Consider the following 17083-nt stretch of genomic DNA (forward strand, 5'->3'; position numbering starts at 1 on the left):
TGTTTTTATGAATTGCGTAATTTTATTTTTTTCAGCGTTTATTTTTATTTTGATATTTCATTTGGGGGGCAATCAAATTCACTTTTGCCTAGGGCCTCTAAGTCCGACCCTGATTGGGTATACAATATGTACAGGGTCGGCCTCAGGCCGATTTGACCGATTGCTCCAAATTTGGCAAGGGCCCAGCAATTTACATTTAGCATATCATTATCATGTCTCTTGTCAAAGGCTTATAGAGATGTAGGACTTAAAGGGTTAACATATTTAGTGTAACATACGATTGACGTAACTTGAATTAACCCACTGACCCTATGGCATTTGAGTTGCTTCCTATGCATGTCGATTAATAAATGTTGATAAAATGATTTAATTAATAGTTATAGAAGTAATTGTAAAAAAAAAATAGAAGAGGGGCCATTAATTTGGGCCCGCAATTTGTAATACCGGCCCTGAATATGTAAATAACACACAATATGGTAAACAATACTGTATACAATAACAAATTAGTACACAATTTGGTACAGATGAAAATTTAATGTCAAGAATAAATTAGAAGTGTATATGGTTGATACTTCTACATAGAGTGTCACATGTAAGTCATGTCAAGTACACATGAATGCATGTTGTCTGTAACTATATAGAGTGTCACATGTAAGTCATGTCAAGTACACATGAATGCATGTTGTCTGTAACTATATAGAGTGTCACATGTAAGTCATATCAAGTACACATGAATGCATGTTGTCTGTAACTACATAGAGTGTCACATGTAAGTCATGTCAAGTACACATGAATGCATGTTGTCTGTAACTATATAGAGTGTCACATGTAAGTCATGTCAAGTACACATGAATGCATGTTGTCTGTAACTATATAGAGTGTCACATGTAAGTCATGTCAAGTACACATGAATGCATGTTGTCTGTAACTATATAGAGTGTCACATGTAAGTCATGTTAAGTACACATGAATGCATGTTGTCTGTAACTATATAGAGTGTCACATGTAAGTCATGTCAAGTACACATGAATGCATGTTGTCTGTAACTATATAGAGTGTCACATGTAAGTCATATCAAGTACACATGAATGCATGTTGTCTGTAACTACATAGAGTGTCACATGTAAGTCATGTCAAGTACACATGAATGCATGTTGTCTGTAACTAATTGGTTTATGTATTTTGAGGTCCACTAAATCAATGACGGACAAAATAACAAACAGATGTGCAACTCTTGGATATTCCCTACCAGCTCGGGGAGGGCACAGGGAAAGTTATTGGATCCTCATTAACATGCTCACAGGAATTTGTTTGGAATAAATGAATGACTGGAAAGATCTTTTACACATGTGGACGTGAGGCGACTGCTATTGAACGCACAATTATGACGACATGAATTCAAAGCCTTGTAATTATTACTTATTATTACAATACCTCTGTTCAAGTCACAATATCATGGACAAACCTGGACGATGATCTCAAAAACGGCTCTAGCGATTTTCCTATAAATTTTACACTTGATGTATTAATAACTACTTGTAGCCTACTATACCGCTGGCCTAATGGATAACATTGGTCGTAGAAGGAGCTGACGGTGATAAAATCATGAGACCGTTGCCCAGTTTGAGCATTTTTTTAAATTATAATTCTTTTTTTTTAATTTATTTTTTAAATTTTATTGTAAGTTGTAAAATGGAGGTATTTGTCTTTTTAAAAAATGTATTTTTGAATGTTTTTTTGTTTAGGTCGGACAGACAAAACAAATTTTTAAAACGTCTTATAAAAAAACTGAGACACACAAATGTTGACTTATATATTAAGGTCTATGGAAATAAAGGTAACAATGGGAAATGGTTCATGAATCTCCAGAAATCTGGGAGTTAACCAGAACATTGCAATTGGGGGGTGGGGGACGTGACAGAAACACTAGTGAGCAAAGAATGCCCAAAATAAAAACACTAAAGAGAGAGAGAGGGAGAGAGAGAGACGGAGGGAGGGAGAGAGAGAGAGAGAGAGAGAATGAGAGCAGACTCAGATGCGAGAGGCCAGAGACGTGAGTATTGTTGTTCATCCACTTGTCAAAACGTGTAAAACAGACAACAAGAAAATGAACATTTCAGTTCTGCATTCTTGGAGTGGCTATCTGCAGGTGGGATTGTATTTCTCCTGGACCTCCCGTCTGCCCAGTTCACAGAACCTGCTGACCTCAAGTACTGAATTAGTCTTGATCCCAGGTCTAATATTTCATTTCTTTTCCTCTCTCTCCCCGCTCTGTCTTTTTAACTTTCTTTTTAATCACTTTACTCTTTCACATTCAATTACTCTCTCCATCTCCCCTCCTCTCTATGTCTCCCTTTATCTTTCACTTACTTTCTCCTCTCTCATTCTATTTCTTTCTCTCTCTATCTTTCCGACTTTCTCTAGATTTCCCCCCCCCTTTACTTTCTCTCCCTCTTCTTGTCCATTTCTCTCCGTAACCATATTAGTCACATGCCTGTCCTTTATAATAATGTTAAGCGTGGCTTACTTAAGTCTAACCATGCCTTCTGGTAGGCAAGCATGTCCACTCAAGGTCAGTCGTCTTGGTTTAACCGTGATGAAAATGATGCTCTTGCATAGGGCCTATCCATCAATTTGTAAGCTATAAATAATCCTTGATACACATTTGCGTTACGTTGTAGTTTGCGACTTGTTAAAATAGTCATAAAATAAAATGTTAAAAACATTTGAAATAATCTGAATGTGATGCAAGCTCTGCGGTTTAACGCATTGTTGTCATTTCCTAATTTTCGTTTTTTTTCACTATAACATAACGCAATGTTAGATTACGACATAATACTTTTTTTTTTTTGCATCGGGATGACGTTATATTTTGTTGGATCATTACGACATATTAATTCTTTTTTTTTCCTTTGGTGCCTAATGGACCCGCGATAGCAGCAATTAATATTATCTAGTTTGTTGATTTTTCTTGCAAAATGTTTCTGATGAAACATTAATTGCAAAAGCTTACATGTAGAACAATTACACTACAATACATAATGTAGTCAAACGGCCATTAGTACAAGAAGGAGCACGTTATGTGTTGTAACAAAACAAGGCCTACAATATAAGAGGCTGACAACCCTGATGCGGTAAGATATATATAGTCTACGCTTACGACTCATGGGCCGCGTATGCCTCTCGTCCTGGGCGCCACAAACGACACTCTTCCTGGGCTAAAGGCCACCTCTGGTGCAGTGTTTCACTCAGGTCCAGTTGCGGCCCGCCTTTTTTTCCACACGTGATGCAGACAAAGCCGTTGTCTACAGGGGTCTTTATCAATTATCATTAGGACAGGATACTTTATTGAATCAGCGCGACATATTACGATGCGGCATTCGAAAAAATAAAAATACGTCATCAGGATACAAGATAGAATGTGTTATCATGATACAAGATAGAATGTTTTATCAGGATACAAGATAGAATGTGTTATCAGGAAACATAATATAAACTTGTCTTTAAGATTCGTGAATCATTACTATTTACAAGTTTTACTTCCAATGCATAGTATTAACCAGGTGGTATTAGGAAGAAAAAAGCATTTTAAAGAAGATTTAGGGTGTAAGATGTAAGTATCATATACTTACAAATTGTTTACATTGACCATACCGTTGGAATGAAGGGACGATACGGACAATTTCCAAGAGGGAATACTTATATCAATGCAATGGTAATAGCTGTGTATGTTCATTATGTACCGTTCACAAAGACTAGCTACCTCCACTTGCTCCAAGAGATGCCATGCATGACGTTCTGTAGAGCAGGCGCCCTAGCAGTTCGTTTTCATTAAGTAGTATTTAGTTCTTTGTCATCTCAAACAAACACAAATTAAATTGTATTTCTCAGCTTGATTTGTTCTCTGATCTTTCAACTACATGAAGGGGAAGAAACTCTGAATCTCCAAACAACGCAACTATTGCTTCTTGGCCCCCTTTGTCTCTATTCAGCCTTGTTTACTAGTCAATTAATCGAGAGTTCAATAGAAAATGTTCAGATATTTACGTTTCAGGTATTCATTTGTGCTGGGAAACTTCTTTTTTGTTTAAATCATTAGCTAGTTCAGAATAAAACAAAACAAAAAAAAAAGATGCTTCATATTTGCCTGTGTTCAGTGATCCAATACAAAACAATCTTCATTTAAAAGTCCGGAAGGGGCCACCGGACCAGGCATACGGAGACGCAAACTTCAGGGACGGTTGCCTGTTAAAACAAATTGAAATGGAACATGTTCCGCCCAGCCTCTTGGGGTTCCAGAGTGAATCCTTCCTCCAATACTCCCCCCTTCCCCTTACCAACCTCCCCTGGGGGCACGGCGATCATGTCTCGTATCATAGTCTGTTTCAGCAATGTCCCGGTCCGTGCACACGCGCGCGTGCAACGGGGAGATCAAATAGATCGGATGTTACTCGCGTTTTCACGATATCTGAGTACTCATCGCCCATGCCTTCACCCGAGAAACCTTTGCAGCAGCGATCCCGATTCTGTGCTCGATTCTTAAGGATTCGATTCCTGATCAGATTAAAGAAGCGAGTTGTTTTTTTTTTTTGTTTTTTTTTTTGTTGTTTTTTGTAAACGAGAAATAAACTTTGATCTGGTAAATAAGCATTCACAAAAAAAAATAAATAATAGACTGGACACACAATCGTATTTTTTTATGAGATATATATACAGTGCTATTTTTGTGACGTTACGCACCGTTAGGGCGTACCGGCACCTTTTTCAATGTGGGAAAGATTATTACTTTTCTTGCATTTTATTATTAACTTAGTAGTAGTTAAAAGTTTGGCAATCCCTCACTGAGTACCGGCACCTATTTTTTTTACACAAAAGCACTGTATATATATATGTGTGTGTGTGTGTGTGTATGTATGTCATACTTTTTAAAGTTGAAATTGAAATTTAGACTAAAAGAGCATGAAGAAGAGACATACGGAGGCTGTCAACTTAAAGCTGTCAATCAAGGCACTGGTAGATTAGGCGTTCTTTTCAACATTGCATAAAGCAATGCGTAGGTCCCTGTGCTAGCTACACAATCCTTTCGATCACTGTTTACCTCAAGAAGAACCCACTGGATATCTCGCTTGACACTGCAAAACATCTCGTCGACATTTTAATGATTGGTCAACGTCATCGAGCTCTCTAATGAGGATTAGTTTTGGGGAATTCTTCCCTGAACGACTGAACTCATGGGGAGCACATGTTTGTTTTAAATTGAAATCCACATACTGCAAGTCATAGAAATGTCTGGCCTTATTTTTAAATTAAAATTTAAATATTTCTTAGTTAAAAACTGACACCTTTCTTTACTGTGAAGTAGTCAATAAAATTCAAGGAGTTTGCTGGACACAAAGAATAAGCACCATATGGGATGCTGTCGTACTTGTAAAGTTGTACTTTATAAGATAAGATAAGATTAGATAATTTTATTGTTCCAATCAAATGGAAATTCAGTTTGACAATTGATCATCTCAGTGTAACTACTGTAACAATAACAATATATATATATTATACCAGTGGTGGGTAAAATGTTTCAAGGAGCGGGAAAAAACATTAAAGGAAAAATAAATTTTGGCGGGCCATATTTTGTTTTTTTAAGTAAACACAGAAATGAATATCAGATTTAATGGCATCAAAATTTAACTAATGCGATTAATGAAGCTGAGAGTGTTTGGCTAATAGTTTTCTGAATTTGATTCAGATTCGGGCTTAGTTTTTATTAAAAGTTAACAGAAGTTCATCCGACAATCTATTTCTGACAAAGCTTTTTCTGAGCTGCTCACAAAAATGTTATGATATAAATATTGCACATAATATTTCGTTTGGGAAACTTTTGACAAGCCCCCGTAGACGTCTGCCGTATTGCATTGAATCTTTTCTGGGGGGTCGGACTTTGCCTGCAGGCTGTAGTTTGCCCATCACTGCAATATACGATCGTGTGACTCGGAATAACATATACTGCCTCTTTGGTACTATTTTAAAACAAGTAACAAAATGTTGTTGTTTTTTAAACAATTGTTCCTTTATGATGGTGTTCCATAATTTGTCTTTCAATATTCAGTATTACAAGAAGTATGCCCAGTGAGATTTGCACAATCTAGGTCTGCTATTATAGTCCATTTAATTTCTACAACTGTTTCTTTTGCCAACGGTTAACGGAGCAGGGTGTCATGTAGTCAGCATAACGACCAACGGCCTTTACTTTCCCCAAATCAGTCGGGTACCCATTAGATGGACTCAATGGCGCCTTAAAAATCCTGAAATTAAAAATCCCAGTCTTTAACGAGATTCGAACCCAGAACCCCAGGTTTGGAAGCCAAGCGCTCAGCCACTACGCCCCCATAACTTTTTTTTCACCCATTAAGAATTAGCAAGCAACTAGCTACTTATACATGGTATAAATGTTGGTATGTATACTGCATACTTATTTGTATAAGCAATGAAAGTCAATACTAAGCTGTTGCACTTACATGTTGCACTTACATGTTGCACTTACATGTTGCACTTACATGTTGCACTTACATGTTGCACTTACATGTTGCACTTACATGTTGCACTTACATGTTAAGTATATTTCTTACTACGTCTTGAAAATAGACAAAAACTTTAACTTTCTATTTTTAGCACGTTACAGAAAATGATGACATCAAGACCTCAATAGCTCATTTAGCTTTTGAACGACAAGCGGGACAGACGGACAGACGAGTAGCACGAAGACAATAACGGCTTTTCTCTTACCAGGTCCACAAACAAAAATTAATGGAAATCAAATTGAGTGGAAAATTTCCAAATTTGTTTTTTTACCGCCAATGCAATATGCTCACAACCTTGAATACATGTCCACACTCGCACACCCCTCGGGCAAAAGTTCCATGGAGATTTTTTTTTAATTCGGAATTGAACGTCTGTATCTATCTTGGTAAATGCACAATGTTTCATTAAATAAGGGACGTAACTGAAGCTGGTCTACTCTCACACGAGACCGGACGACATCAATTTAGCACGCGATTTAAGAGATTCGGATACGAGGAGAAAAGGGGAAATGGGAAAGATTGAGGGGGGGGGTCACTCCCAGAGATCTGTCCTTTCCCTCTCAATTTCCATTTAAAGATAACTCTTTTTGTTTTTTTTTACGAAATTTGAGTTTAGTTATCTGATTGACGTCCCTTGACCATCCATAGATTAGCATGACGTCATGAGATTTTAATAGCACCGTGCCGACAGCCAATATCACGCCTACCTGACGAGGATTAAACGGAAATCGGATTAGAATCCTTCGTCTCGTCCGCGAAACAAGCTGCATCCCTGGAATCTAGATTGATTTACATAGGATTATCTCAGAATGGAAGCTTTAATCAGAAAAGGAGGGGGGGTGCTTTTCAATACAAAGATATAGACAATTTTATAGACCGCTGAATCCTTATCATTAGATCACTGAGTCTCTGTCAGTCATCTTGTCAGTCACTCTCTCTTTCTCTCCCTCTCTCTCTCTCTTTCTCTCTCTCTTTCTCTCCCTCTCTCTCTCTCTCTGTGGTTCTATCCCCGTCTGTTTCGTGTTGAACAGCTTGGGCGAGATAGCCAATGGACCTGAACTCTGAGCAGACATGTTGGTCCGTGTGATGTAAATCGTATCTTCTCTAAATCACAATCTAATTTTCAAATGATTCAAGAGTGCGCAGACTATGTGGACGGAAGCTTGACAGACATTTTTATACATGAGGATAATGGGAATAAAGCTCTATAGTCATTGCAATACATATGTATTCTGGGGATAAAGCTAGTTCTAGTCCAGCAAAATAACTAGTTATGTAACATGTACAACATATAACATAAATTTTTTAAAAATCATTTATTCTTAATGGTCAAATAATATAGTAAGATGATATTTATTTATTTATTTTTCACTAGCTGGATACGACCCACGGACTGCGAGCTTTGGTTTGGGCATTCGGGTATTACTGATCTAGTTGATTGGATTTAGATCTATGTCAAACATGGCGAATGTTCCCTTCACATTTTTTAAATATTTTGCCACGAAAATGAAAGTGTAAAAATGAGTTTACCCGTTTAGCTGACATATTGATATCTATACTATAAAGCAGAAAGTAAGGTGTATGTATGTATGTAGGCCCTATGTAGGCCCTATGTATGTATGTATATATGTATGTATGTATGTATGTATGTATGTATGTATGTATGTATGTATGTATGTATGTATGTATGTATGTGTGTATGGTTGTATGTCCCGCATAGAAATCAAAACTGTTTGACCAATCTTGATAAAACTTGGCATGCATGTTCCTTGGGTACTAACTGGAACCGTAACGTATGTATAGAAGCCCTAAAACAAACTTAGGACCCTCAAAAAAAAAGTTACCCAACTCTAAGAAAGTTACTATTTCATGGATCAAGGCCATATTTACAGAGACAAGACAATTTTAAGAACAACACTTCGCACAGATAGTTTTTTAGTTTCACACATGAAAACACAGATTATAGTCTATTGATTTCATTATTTAATAAAATTAACCTTCATATTTGTGTTTCAAAAGCATTTTTACATAAATTCTTTCTTTATATCTGCGAATTTAGACATCTATATAAATTCTTTCTTTACATCTGCGAATTTAGACATCATGGCGTACTTTAAAATCCTTTTCAATTAACAAATCGGGTAATTCCGTTTTAATTTTACTTTATATCCCATTCAACTCGAGCTACTTTCATATGAATTGCTAAAGTTATCTCTATTCGCGTTAAAAAAATCGGGTAAATCCGTTCCAATAGTATTTTATATTTGATAAGGGTGTAAACTCATTTTCGCAAAACTACCTTTATTTTCGTGGCGAAAGAGAAAAACTTGAAAGGAACATTAACAAAGTTTAACATAGATATAAATCCAATCCACTAGATTTAGTATTACACAAGCTGAGGCCCGCAGGCCGCGGGTAATGTCCGGCTAGTCTAATATAAATTATGTTCTCTATGGTAACAAATGCACCAGACTTGTTATAAAGTTTCGTTCTTCAATTGAGACTAATTTAGTTGTGCTTTTTTAAATTAATTTTTAGGTCCATCCAGTTGTGGTAGGGACATTAAACATACACTACGGTCTCCGCCATGATCAAGAAACATTTACGCCAAGTTTTATAAAGATTGGTCAAACGGTTTTGATTTCTATGTCGGACATTTAAACATCATGAAACATGATCATCTTTTGAAAATATCCTTGCTTTTTTTTGTTAACTCCCTTGGCTTATATTTTTAGTTTTATAGAAGGCTTCTCGAAATGTAAACACATTGTTTATTCTTTATGCCTGTGTTTCTCAGGCTGTGTTCCACGATGTACTGGAATAATTCATTAGTAGGCCACCACGTGAATTAATCTCTCTAAAAAATAAGCAAAGTGTTCAGAATGTGTGAAGTGTTCCGTTAAGGAGAAAGTTTGGAAAACACTGGCCTATGCAATAAGGACAAACTTGACAGCAATGTTACCTGGCTGATTTATAGCCATTATGATTCAAGATGGCAAAGGAAGCGGATCCAGACTATCGTTGTGATATACTAGTATTCTGTAGCCATTGTGATACATGATGAGTCTAGGCATCAGTCTCTGTAGCCATTGTGATACATGATGAGTCTAGGAATCAGTATCTGTAGCCATTGTGATAGATGATGAGTCTAGGAATCAGTCTCTGTAGCCATTGTGATACATGATGAGTCTAGGCATCAGTCTCTGTAGCCATTGTGATACATGATGAGTCTAGGAATCAGTATCTGTAGCCATTGTGATAGATGATGAGTCTAGGAATCAGTCTCTGTAGCCATTGTGATACATGATTAGTCTAGGAATCAGCCTCTGTAGCCATTGTGATAGATGATGAGTCTAGGAATCAGTCTCTGTAGCCATTGTGATAGATGATGAGTCTGGGAATCAGTGTCTGTAGCCATTGTGATACATGATGAGTCTAGGAATCAGCCTCTGTAGCCATTGTGATTCATGATGAATCTAGGAATCAGTCTCTGTAGCCATTGTGATACATGATGAGTCTAGGAATCAGTCTCTGTAGCCATTGTGATTCATGATGAGTCTAGGAATCAGTCTCTGTAGCCATTGTGATTCATGATGAGTCTAGGAATCAGTCTCTGTAGCCATTGTGATTCATGATGAGTCTAGGAATCAGCCTCTGTAGCCATTGTGATTCATGATGAGTCTAGGAATCAGCCTCTGTAGCCATTGTGATTCATGATGAGTCTAGGAATCAGCCTCTGTAGCCATTGTGATTCATGATGAGTCTAGGGATCAGCCTCTGTAGCCATTGTGATACATGATGAGTCTAGGAATCAGCCTCTGTAGCCATGTAATAGATGATGAGTCTAGGAATCAGTCTCTGTAGCCATTGTGATAGATGATGAGTCTAGGAATCAGTCTCTGTAGCCATTGTGATACATGATGAGTCTAGGAATCATTCTCTGTAGCCATTGTGATTCATGATGAGTCTAGGAATAAGCCTCTATATCCATTGTGATTCATGATGAGTCTAGAAATCAGCCTCTGTAGCCATTGTGATTCATGATGAGTCTAGGAATCAGCCTCTGTAGCCATTGTGATTCATGATGAGTCTAGGAATCAGTCTCTGTAGCCATTGTGATAGATGATGAGTCTAGGAATCAGTCTCTGTAGCCATTGTGATACATGATGAGTCTAGGAATCAGCCTCTGTAGCCATTGTGATAGATGATGAGTCTAGGAATCAGTCTCTGTAGCCATTGTGATAGATGATGAGTCTAAGAATAAGTCTCTGTAGCCATTGTGATACATGATGAGTCTAGGAATCAGCCTCTGTAGCCATTGTGATAGATGATGAGTCTGGGAATCAGTGTCTGTAGCCATTGTGATAGATGATGAGTCTAGGAATCAGTCTCTGTAGCCGTTGTGATACATGATGAGTCTAGGAATCAGTCTCTGTAGCCATTGTGATACATGATGAGTCAAGGAATCAGTCTCAGTAGCCATTGTGATACATGATGAGTCTAGGAATCAGCCTCTGTAGCCATTGTGATACATGATGAGTCTAGGAATCTTTCTGTAGCTATTGTGATACATGATGAGTCTAGGAATCAGTCTCTGTAGCCATTGTGATACATGATGAGTCTAGGAATCAGTATCTGTAGCCATTGTGATACATGTTGAGTCTAGGAATCAGTCTCTGTAGCCATTGTGATATATGATGATTCTAGGAATCAGTCTCTGTAGCCATTGTGATAGATGATGAATCTAGGAATCAGTCTCTGTAGCCATTGTGATACATGATGAGTCTAGGAATCAGCCTCTTTAGCCATTGTGATACATGATGAGTCTAGGAATCAGCCTCTGTAGCCATTATGATACATGATTAGTCTAGGAATCAGCCTCTGTAGCCATGTAAAAGATGATGAGTCTAGGAATCAGTCTCTGTAGCCATTGTGATAGATGATGATTCTAGGAATCAGCCTCTGTAGCCATTGTGATAGATGATGAGTCTAGGAATCAGTCTCTGTAGCCATTGTGATACATGATGAGTCTGGGAATCAGCCTCTGTATTCATTGTGATACATGATGAGTCTAGGAATCAGCCTCTGTAGCCATTGTGATACATGATGAGTCTAGGAATCAGTCTCTGTAGCCATTGTGATAGATGATGAGTCTAGGAATCAGTCTCTGTAGCCATTGTGATACATGATGAGTCTAGGAATCAGCCTCTGTAGCCATTGTGATACATGATGAGTCTAGGAAAAGGCTACATGATGAGTCTAGGAATCAGCCTCTGTAGCCATTGTGATAGATGATGTCTAGGAATCAGTCTCTGTAGCCATTGTGATACATGATGAGTCTAGGAATCAGCCTCTATAGCCATTGTGATAGATGATGAGACTAGGAATAAGTCTCTGTAGCCATTGTGATACATGGTGAGTCTAGGAATCAGCCTCTGTAGCCATTGTGATACATGATGAGTCTAGGAATCAGTCTCTGTAGCCATTGTGATACATGATGACTCTAGGAATCAGTATCTGTAGCCATTGTGATACATGATGAGTCTAGGAATCAGCCTCTGTAGTCATTGTCAGAGATGATGAGTCTAGGAATCAGCCTCTGTAGCCATTGTGATACATGATGAGTCTAGGAATCAGCCTCTGTAGCCATGTAATAGATGATGAGTCTAGGAATCAGTCTCTGTAGCCATTGTGATACATGATGAGTCTAGGAATCAGCCTCTGTAGCCATTGTGATAGATGATGAGTCTAGGAATCAGTCTCTGTAGCCATTGTGATAGATGATGTCTAGGAATCAGTCTCTGTAGCCATTGTGATACATGATGAGTCTAGGAATCAGCCTCTGTAGCCATTGTGATAGATGATGAGTCTAAGAATCAGTCTCTGTAGCCATTGTGATAGATGATGAGTCTGGGAATCAGTGTCTGTAGCCATTGTGATACATGATGAGTCTAGGAATCAGCCTCTGTAGCCATTGTGATTCATGATGAGTCTAGGAATCAGTCTCTGTAGCCATTGTGATACATGATGAGTCTAGGAATCAGTCTCTGTAGCCATTGTGATTCATGATGAGTCTAGGAATCAGTCTCTGTAGCCATTGTTATACATGATGAGTCTGGGAATCAGCCTCTGTAGCCATTGTGATACATGATGAGTCTAGGAATCAGTCTCTGTAGCCATTGTTATACATGATGAGTCTAGGAATCAGTCTCTGTAGCCATGTAATAGATGATGAGTCTAGGAATCAGTCTCTGTAACCATTGTGATAGATGATGAGTCTAGGAATCAGTCTCTGTAGCCATTGTGATACATGATGAGTCTAGGAATCAGTCTCTGTAGCCATTGTGATACATGATGAGTCTAGGAATCAGTCTCTGTAGCCATTGTGATACATGATAAGTCTAGGAATCAGTCTCTGTAGCCATGTAATAGATGATGAGTCTAGGAATCAGTCTCTGTAGCCATTGTGATACATGATGAGTCTAGGAATCAGCCTCTGTAGCCATTGTGATACATGATGAGTCTAGGAAGAGGCTACATGATGAGTCTAGGAATCAGCCTCTGTAGCCATTGTGATAGATGATGAGTCTAGGAATCAGTCTCTGTAGCCATTGTGATAGATGATGTCTAGGAATCAGTCTCTGTAGCCATTGTGATACATGACGAGTCTAGGAATCAGTATCTGTAGCCATTGTGATAGATGATGAGTCTAGGAATCAGTCTCTGTAGCCATTGTGATACATCATGAGTCTAGGCATCAGTCTCTGTAGCCATTGTGATACATGATGAGTCTAGGAATCAGTATCTGTAGCCATTGTGATAGATGATGAGTCTGGGAATCAGTGTCTGTAGCCATTGTGATACATGATGAGTCTAGGAATCAGCCTCTGTAGCCATTGTGATTCATGATGAGTCTAGGAATCATTCTCTGTAGCCATTGTGATACATGATGAGTCTAGGAATCAGTCTCTGTAGCCATTGTGATTCATGATGAGTCTAGGAATCAGTCTCTGTAGCCATTGTGATTCATGATGAGTCTAGGAATCAGCCTCTGTATCCATTGTGATTCATGATGAGTCTAGGATTCAGCCTCTATAGCCATTGTGATTCATGATGAGTCTAGGAATCAGCCTCTATAGCCATTGTGATTCATGATGAGTCTAGGAATCAGTCTCTGTAGCCATTGTGATTCATGATGAGTCTAGGAAACAGTCTCTGTAGCCATTGTGATTCAAGATGAGTCTAGGAATCAGCCTCTGTAGCCATTGTGATTCATGATGAGTCTAGGAATAAGCCTCTGTAGCCATTGTGATTCATGATGAGTCTAGGAATCAGTCTCTGTAGCCATTGTGATTCATGATGAGTCTAGGAATCAGCCTCTGTAGCCATTGTGATTCATGATGAGTCTAGGAATCAGCCTCTGTAGCCATTGTGATTCATGATGAGTCTAGGAATCCGCCTCTGTAGCCATTGTGATTCATGATGAGTCTAGGGATCAGCCTCTGTAGCCATTGTGATTCATGATGAGTCTAGGAATCAGCCTCTGTAGCCATGTAATAGATGATGAGTCTAGGAATCAGTCTCTGTAGCCATTGTGATAGATGATGAGTCTAGGAATCAGTCTCTGTAGCCATTGTGATACATGATGAGTCTAGGAATCAGTCTCTGTAGCCATTGTGATACATGATGACTCTAGGAATCAGTATCTGTAGCCATTGTGATACATGATGAGTCTAGGAATCAGCCTCTGTAGTCATTGTCAGAGATGATGAGTCTAGGAATCAGCCTCTGTAGCCATTGTGATACATGATGAGTCTAGGAATCAGCCTCTGTAGCCATGTAATAGATGATGAGTCTAGGAATCAGTCTCTGTAGCCATTGTGATACATGATGAGTCTAGGAATCAGTCTCTGTAGCCATTGTGATACATGATGAGTCTAGGAATCAGTCTCTGTAGCCATTGTGATTCATGATGAGTCTAGGAATCAGTCTCTGTAGCCATTGTGATACATGATGAGTCTAGGAATCAGTCTCTGTAGCCATTGTTATACATGATGAGTCTGGGAATCAGCCTCTGTAGCCATTGTGATACATGATGAGTCTAGGAATCAGTCTCTGTAGCCATTGTTATACATGATGAGTCTAGGAATCAGTCTCTGTAGCCATGTAATAGATGATGAGTCTAGGAATCAGTCTCTGTAGCCATTGTGATAGATGATGAGTCTAGGAATCAGTCTCTGTAGCCATTGTGATAGATGACGAGTCTAGGAATCAGTCTCTGTAGCCATTGTGATACATGATGAGTCTAGGAATCAGTCTCTGTAGCCATTGTGATACATGTTGAGTCTAGGAATCAGTCTCTGTAGCCATTGTGATATATGATGATTCTAGGAATCAGTCTCTGTAGCCATTGTGATTCATGATGAGTCTAGGAATCAGCCTCTGTATCCATTGTGATTCATGATGAGTCTAGGAATCAGCCTCTGTAGCCATTGTGATTCATGATGAGTCTAGGAATCAGCCTCTGTAGCCATTGTGATACATGATGAGTCTAGGAATCAGCCTCTGTAGCCATTGTGATTCATGATGAGTCTAGGAATCAGTCTCTGTAGCCATTGTGATTCATGGTGAGTCTAGGAATCAGACTCTGTAGCCATTGTGATTCATGATGAGTCTAGGAATCAGCCTCTGTAGCCATTGTGATTCATGATGAGTCTAGGAATGAGTCTCTGTAGCCATTGTGATTCATGATGAGTCTAGGAATCAGTCTCTGTAGCCATTGTGATAGATGATGAGTCTAGGAATCAGTCTCTGTAGCCATTGTGATACATGATGAGTCTAGGAATCAGTCTCTGTAGCCATTGTGATACATGATGAGTCTAGGAATCAGTCTCTGTAGCCATTGTGATACATGATGAGTCTAGGAATCAGCCTCTGTAGCCATGTAATAGATGATGAGTCTAGGAATCAGTCTCTGTAGCCATTGTGATACATGATGAGTCTAGGAATCAGTCTCTGTAGCCATTGTGATAGATGATGAGTCTAGGAATCAGTCTCTGTAGCCATTGTGATACATGATGAGTCTAGGAATCAGTCTCTGTAGCCATTGTGATACATGTTGAGTCTAGGAATCAGTCTCTGTAGCCATTGTGATATATGATGATTCTAGGAATCAGTCTCTGTAGCCATTGTGATACATGATGAGTCTAGGAATCAGTCTCTGTAGCCATTGTGATACATGATGAGTCTAGGAATCAGCCTCTGTAGCCATTGTGATACATGATGAGTCTAGGAAGAGGCTACATGATGAGTCTAGGAAGAGGCTACATGATGAGTCTAGGAATCAGCCTTTGTAGCCATTGTGATAGATGATGAGTCTAGGAATCAGTCTCTGTAGCCATTGTGATAGATGATGTCTAGGAATCAGTCTCTGTAGACATTGTGATACATGATGAGTCTAGGAATCAGCCTCTGTAGCCATTGTGATTCATGATGAGTCTAGGAATCAGCCTCTGTAGCCATTGTGATACATGATGAGTCTAGGAATCAGCCTCTATAGCCATGTAATAAATGATGAGTCTAGGAATCAGTCTCTGTAGCCATTGTGATAGATGATGAGTCTAGGAATCAGTCTCTGTAGCCATTGTGATAGATGATGAGTCTAGGAATCAGCCTCTGTAGCCATTGTGATACATGGTTAGTCTAGGAATCAGCCTCTGTAGCCATTGTGATACATGATGAGTCTAGGAATAAAGTTCGAAAGTCTCATGATTGTTTTGTAAATGTTTTATTTTGTAAAATGTTTTACATGTTTCGTATGTTCCTTTAGAGACGAAGATAATTCACTTCCTCGTCTAAACCTCCCGCAGGACCACGGGGGGGGGGGGGGTGGCAGCGGGCAGGGTATGAACCCTGGACCATCGAGACAATCGAACGAAGTCAAGCGCGCATACCGCATGACCAGGCATCCATCCATCATCCATGTCTGAGAATTATATTAGGTAACCTCTATGTCTTTATGGAATACATTGCTATAGAAGTTTAGAGATAATTCCATGTTGTATACATTTATCGATTTGAATCTGAATTTTAAAAAATGGTGGTTTAACAGTTGTTTATAAATGTGAGAACGGCTTGGCAGATTGGCAGATTGACCAATCATTGACTCATCATTGAAACAAACTTGATGAAAGAATAACCAAAAAAAATTAGAATTGATTATTCCACGAAAAAAAAGAATGTTTCATCAAAATTGACAGCTTGAAAGTTTGGCAACTGGTCCAAGATTCTCACAAACTCAGTGCCTTACGCTGGTTCAAATCTCAAGGGTTATTTTTAAACTGCTTACTTCTTTCCAAATACAAAAACAACCCTGGCTACTTTTTAAATGTCAAGACTAGATCATCTTTATGGAACTCGACTCTCGGCGTTGTTAAAGATACATTTGTCGAGCATTGAGGCCTGAGTCTTTTACATTCAAACCATCAATTAAGTTCCAATTTTTTAAA

This window comes from Biomphalaria glabrata, chromosome 4 (assembly GCF_947242115.1).
Source record: "Biomphalaria glabrata chromosome 4, xgBioGlab47.1, whole genome shotgun sequence".
NCBI classification, from domain to species: Eukaryota; Metazoa; Mollusca; class Gastropoda; family Planorbidae; genus Biomphalaria; species Biomphalaria glabrata.